Here is a 6,775-nt window from a genome sequence, read left to right as displayed (position 1 = left end):
ACACTACAGCACTAATGTGGAAAGACAGTATGCTACTCTAGAGGAATCTCCTTACAATTGCTCACCGTTGTCTTTATTAATTCACTGTGCAAGCTACGCTTCCTGCTATCGACTGTACATCGTGCGATTCAATGTCCGAGCCAAATATATCCATGTCTAGCCTTGAGTCCATTCCAGGTCCTCCCTCACTTCCCAGAACTGGCAGCACAGTGGGACGGCCAGCGATGGTGCTCTGTGAGACCTTTACGATAAAAGACAAAAAGGAAAAATAAAAGGTACTCTGTCTCGGTAGCTGCCTTTTTGGTGCACTGATTCCTACCTACACGCAAGGCCATGACCTGAATTTGGAGAATACTGGAAGTAGTTGCTAAAAAGGTATCTGTTGACTGCAGAGAGATTTCTAAGTTTCCAAGGCAGAGTCGAAGTAAAAAAGCATTGCCTTGGAAAGGTATGTACTACCATAGCTCCTTCTAATAACCTTAGAAGTTAGAAGTACACACCGTAGTCGGCAGGATTCGAACCTGCGCGGGGAGACCCCAATGGATTTCTAGTCCATCGCCTTAACCACTCGGCCACGACTACACATGTAGCATCCTTTCCGTTTAAATCCTTAAGTAGAAATTTCACTGGCCGATGTCACAGTAAAGAACAAAAATGAGCTTGGTGCAAGAAAACGTATTCTTGCAAACTGAATAGAAACCCATAGGTGAAGTGCAAATTTGGCAGGGAGATCAAATTCTCTGGGCACCCGTGGGAACAGAGAGCACTAGAAGGGGAGTCCTCACTGCACGAGCAGTAGCTTTTCGAGTTGTCAGGAGTTAACTAGCCCTGATAGGAGTAGCTTTTGTTTGGAACTTCCTTGCAGGCACTGAGGCCCCTTGAAGAACGCTAGTGGCTTTCAGGGAGGGGCTCAGTTCACTGATTTATGTGCTAAGTAAAAAGTGAGGGAAATGATGCACAAAGGCCTCCTTGCATCCCACTTGTTCTGTGTCCCTAAGTGCCTCAGCCTACATCAATCCTAAGGGAACGGCAATCCCTTTGTGTTTGTACCGTGCTTTGTATTTCACTATATGCTTCCATGCTTCTGTCATGTTAAGAATAAAATTTATAGATGGTTGGTGAGTTCCTGTCGCCCCTAGAACCTGGCTACCTTCTAAGAAGATCTTAGTTTGATTTTTACCAAGATAGGAGTTCATTTTCTCGAGTTTAACCAATGCAAGTATGTTTTTTTTCCCCCTTCTCGTTTTCCCATCTGAGTCAAAGCTGCCAGTCACGAGTTTTCCTGGGACAGTTCAGTGCAAACATTACTGTAAATGGCTTTTGTCTACTTCTTGGTGTTTTTCACTAATAATTTAAGAAAAGAGGAAAACAATTGCAAACAGAGAAATCACATCACTTAAATAGAGAAGTGAGGAGGAGGAACCAGGAAGGAGAGGGAGGAGAGGAAGAGAAGAGAATGAGGTAAAGGAAGAGAGACCTAAGATGTTCAGTGGTTTTATGGGAGACAACCTGTTCTGAAGGGACAGGCATGAAGCAGTTTTGATAGAAATTATGCTAAAAAGATTGCTGTCCATAGTTTACACATAACATGTTATTTGGTGTACATATTTTTATCAAGTATATATATTCTCTGAAGTCATTTGGAACATTAGCTTTGATTGAAATTAGGTATCAAAGAAAACCTTTGTGCTTAAAAAAATATATATGCAAAATAGAAAGTAATTAGTGATGCATCTGAACCAAAATTATTAATCAACAGGTTGATTTAGGATAACAAGGAACAAGGATTGGACACAGCTGCAACTTTGTTTTTCTGGACTTAAAAAAAAAGAAAATGTAAGCATGTCAGAATGAATCTCAGTAAAGGAAGAGCCAGAGTTGAGTTGTAAGAAACAAAAAGTCTAGTTATTATTTTAAGCTGAAATTGGAAACAACCCCAAAGTCCATCTACAGTTCAGTTCAGTTCAGTTCAGTTGCTCAGTCGTGTCCGACTCTTTGCGACCCATGAATCGCAGCACGCCAGGCCTCCCTGTCCATCACCATCTCCCGGAGTTCACTCAGACTCACGTCCATCGAGTCAGTGATGCCATCCAGCCATCTCATCCTCTGTCATCCCCTTCTCCTCCTGCCCCCAATCTCTCCCAGCATCAGAGTCTTTTCCAATGAGTCAACTCTTCTCATGAGGTGGCCAAAGTACTGGAGTTTCAGCTTTAGCATCATTCCTTCCAAAGAAATCCCAGGGCTGATCTCCTTCAGAATGGACTGGTTGGATCTCCTTGCAGTCCAAGGGACTCTCAAGAGTCTTCTCCAACACCACAGTTCAAAAGCATCAATTCTTCAGCACTCAGCCTTCTTCACAGTCCAACTCTCACATCCATACATGACCATAGGAAAAACCATAGCTATGACTAGACGGACCTTAGTCGGCAAAGTAATGTCTCTGCTTTCTTCCAAGGAGTAAGTGTCTTTTAATTTCATGGCTGCAATCACCATCTGCAGTGATTTTGGAGCCCCAAAGGATAAAGTCTGACACTGTTTCCACTGTTTCTCCATCTATTTCCCATGAAGTGATGGGACCGGATGCCATGATCTTCGTTTTCTGAATGCTGAGCTTTAGGCCAACTTTTGCACTCTCCTCTTTCACTTTCATCAAGAGGCTTTTTAGTTCCTCTTCACTTTCTGCCATAAGGGTGGTGTCATCTGCATATCTGAGGTTATTGATATTTCTCCCGGCAATCTTGATTCCAGCTTGAGTTTCTTCCAGTCCAGCGTTTCTCATGATGTACTCTGCATATAAGTTAAATAAGCAGGGTGACAATATACAGGCTTGACATACTCCTTTTCCTATTTGGAACCAGTCTGTTGATCCATGTCCAGTTCTAACTGTTGCTTCCTGACCATACCATCTACAGTAGAAAAGGCAAATCGAGAGGTTTTTTTCACTGTAATATCACACCACATGGAGAGTGAAGGAATTACAGGTACACATAACCCCATATGGACAAAATGTCACAAGCTAATATTGAGTGGAAAAAGTCAGACAAAAAAGAACCCATATTATAGTGCATTCCAATTTTTGAAAGTTTAAGAACAGGTGAAATTAATCTATGGTGTACAGCAGAGATGGGGGTAATAATTACCCTCGAGAGGACACGACTGGGAGGTCCCACTACTCTTGCAAGGAGTTTTAACTAGGAGTTTAACAAGGAGAGTAATGATTTTAACTCTCATATTGGATGTTGGGTACATGGGTCTGTATGCTGTGTGTAAATGCATTGAGTGATTTGCTATCATATGTTTTTTGGGTGTATCCATTAAGCTTTTGCAAATATCTTTCCTTTGAAAAATAATTAATCTACTATGATGTAATATTTTTGCTGCCACTAAAAGGTATATTATACATTAATATTTATTATTTATGACATACTAAGATTTTCATTATGAATTTACTTGAATAAAAAATCTGGTTATTACCAAAATTCTGGCCACTGTGCAAGTTCAGTTCAGTTCAATTGTGTCTGACTCTTTGCAACCCCATGGACTGCAGCACGCCAGGCTTTCCTGTCCATCAGCAACTCCCAGAGCTTATTCAAACTCATGTCCATCAGGCTGGTGATACCATCCAGCCATCTCATCCTCTGTCATCTCAGTCTCCTCTCGCCTTCAATCTTTCCCAGCATCAGGGTCTTTTCAAATGAGTCAGCTCTTCGCATCAGGTGGCCAAAGTATTTGGCATTTCAGCTTCAGCATCAGTCCTTCCAATGAATACTCAGGACTGATTTCCTGTAGGATGGACTGGTTGGATCTCCTTGCAGTCCAAGAGATGCTCAAGAGTCTTTTCCAACACCATAGTTCAAAAGCATCAATTCTTCGGCACTCAGCTTTCTTTATAGTCCAACTCTCACATCCATTCATGACTACTGGAAAAACCATAGCTTTGACTAGACAGACCTTTGTTGGTAAAGTAATGTCTCTGCTTTTTATTATGTTGTCTAGGTTTGTCATAGCTTTTCTTCCAAGGAGCAAGTGTCTTAATTTCATGGCTGCAGCCACCACCTGCAGTGATTTTGGAGGCCAAAAAAATAAGGTCTCTCATTGTTTCCATTGGTCCCTCATCTTTTTGCCATGAAGTGATGGGACCAGATGCCATGATCTTAGTTTTCTGAATGTTGAGTTTTAAGCCAACTTTTTCATAATCCTCTTTCACTTGCATCAAGAGGCTCATTAGTTCTTCTTCACTTTCTGCCATAAGGGTGCTGTGTAACTGAGGTTATTGATATTTCTCCCAGCAATCTTGATTCCAGGTTGTGCTTCATCCAGCCCAGTATTTCACATGATGTACTCTGCCTATAAGTTAAATAAGCAGGGTGACATATTCCTTTCCCCATTTGGAACCAGTCTGTTGTTCCATGTTCAGTTCTAACTGTTGCTTCTTAACAGATTTCTCAAAAGGTGGGTCAGGTGGTCTGGTATTCCCGTCTCTTGAAGAATTGCCCACAGTTTGTTGTGATCCACACAGTCAAAGGCTTTGACGTGGTCAATAAAGCAAAAGTAGATGTTTTCCGGAACTCTCTTGCTTTTTCAATGATCCAGCAGATGTTGGCAATTTGATCTCTGGTTCCTCTGCCTTTTCTAAATCCAGCTTGAACATCTGGAAGTTCACAATTCACATACTGTTGAAGCCTGGCTTGGAGAATTTTGAGCTTTATTTTGCTAGTGTGTGAGATGAGTGCAATTGTGCGGTAGTTTGAACATTCTTTGGCATTGCCTTTCCTTGGGACTGGAATGAAAACTGACCTTTTCCAGTCTTGTGGCCACTGCTGAGTTTTCCAGATTTGCTGATATATTGAGTGAGGCACCTTCATGGCATCATCTTTTAGAATTTGAAATAGCTCAACTGGAATTCCATTACCTCCACTAGCTTTGTTTGTAGTGATGCTTCCTAATGCCCACTTGACGTCTCATTCCAGGATGTCTGGTTCTAGGTGAGTAATCACACCATCGTGGTTATCTGGGTCATGAAGATCTTTTTTGTATAGTTCTTCTGTGTATTCTTGCCACTTCTTGTTAACATCTTCTGCTTTGGATAGGTCCATACCATTTCTGTCCTTTATTGTGCTCATCTTTGCATGAAATGTTTCCTTTGTATCCCTAATTTTCATGAAGCGATCTCTAGTCTTTCCCATTCTATTGTTTTCCTCTATTTCTTTGCACTGATCACTGAGGAAGGCTTTCTTATCTCTCCTTGCTATTCTTTGGAACTCTTATTAACCTATGAATTTTCTGTGAATTTCCATCCTTTTCTTTTCTCTGTTTGGCACCCTGAATCAATTAAATGAGTTGGTTCAAGTAAAGTATTTATAGCTAGTAACCAAGTAGACTCAATAAACTTTGGCTTTTGTTCACTAAATTATGCTTTATTTGCAGATATTGTTTCTTACGGGTGCTTGGCATATGGTTGGTACTCAATATTTTGCCTATATACTCAGGGAATATCTCTATGCCGCTTACAATGGTTGCTTACTTTTTTATGTGTACATCCAGTTGCTAAAACTATGAAGAGAAGTCACTGAGGACAGAAACTTTACATATACATTTTTTCAATACATGCGTCTTTCAATTTTTATTGGAAGCCTCGTTTGTAGAAGGTGTAGTTGAAATTTTTCCAAACCATCATAAAATGGTTTCTTTTTGCTTATTCTGCTTAACAGTTCTTTCCTCTTTTGTCTTTTTCCTTACATTCTGTACAATAAACAGCGCAGAGAAACCAGGGTGCATGTTCACATTTATCTAGGAAATTTGCTCAGCTAAATATTCAGGTTTATTGCTTACAAATTGTTTTTCATTCCACTGAAGAACACAATTCAGCCAAGTTCTGTTACTTTACAGGAATTACTTTCCTAATTAGATATCCAATTTCTAATTTCTAATGAGATGTCCCTCGTTTCCTGCTGAGACCTTACCAGAAACACTTTTAACAATTATATATTTTTAAAATTAATATACTTAAAAAAACAGTTTTAAGTTTACAGAAAAACCCCATCTGGGCTCACCACTGCCCCCCTCTACTACCCAATTTTCCCTATTAACATCCTGCATTAGTACAATACATTTGCTACAACTGATGAGCAAATATTGATAAATTATTATTGATCACAGCTTATATTAGGGGTTCATTCTGTATTGTTTGACACTCTATAGGAGAGTTTGACAAATGTACAATGATATATCCACCACCACGTCATACAAAATAATTTCACTGCCCTAAAAATCCCCTGTGCTACATCCATTCCTCCCTCCTTCCCTTTCCAAACCCCTAGCAACCATGGATGTTTACTGTTTTCATAGTTTTAACTTTCCCATAATATTATATAGTTGGACTCCTAGAGTATGTAACCTTTTCACTTTAACTTCTTTCACTCACCAAGTTGCATTTAATGTTTGTGTTTTTTTGGTAGCTTGATTGCTCATTTCATTCAGTTCAGTTCAGTCACTCAGTCTGACTCATTGCGACCCCATGGACTGCAGCACACCAGGCTTCCCTGTCTTTCACTAACTCCCAGAGCTTGCCAACTCCTTTCATTGCTGAATAATATTACACAGCAGGGATATACCAAAGTCTATTTAATCATTCACCTATTGGAGAACATCTTGGTTGCTTCCAAGTTTTGGCAATTAAGTGTTTGTGTGTGTCTAACTTTTCAGTTCATTTAGGTAAATTCCAAGGAGTACAATTGCTGGATCATATTGTAACAGTGTGCTTAGTTTTGAAAGA

At 40.1% G+C, this 6,775-nt stretch overlaps 1 non-coding gene across 1 annotated transcript; it reads right to left on the bottom strand.

Annotated features, from left to right (window-relative positions):
* Positions 1-500: 500 nt before the first annotated feature.
* Positions 501-582, bottom strand: TRNAS-AGA. Its single transcript has one exon. It is a non-coding gene; the product is annotated as a tRNA-Ser (tRNA).
* Positions 583-6,775: the final 6,193 nt, after the last annotated feature.

Source organism: Oryx dammah, unplaced genomic scaffold (assembly GCF_014754425.2).
Source record: "Oryx dammah isolate SB20612 unplaced genomic scaffold, SCBI_Odam_1.1 HiC_scaffold_11, whole genome shotgun sequence".
NCBI lineage: Eukaryota > Metazoa > Chordata > Mammalia > Artiodactyla > Bovidae > Oryx > Oryx dammah.
This window is presented reverse-complemented; position numbering and strand designations above follow the sequence as displayed.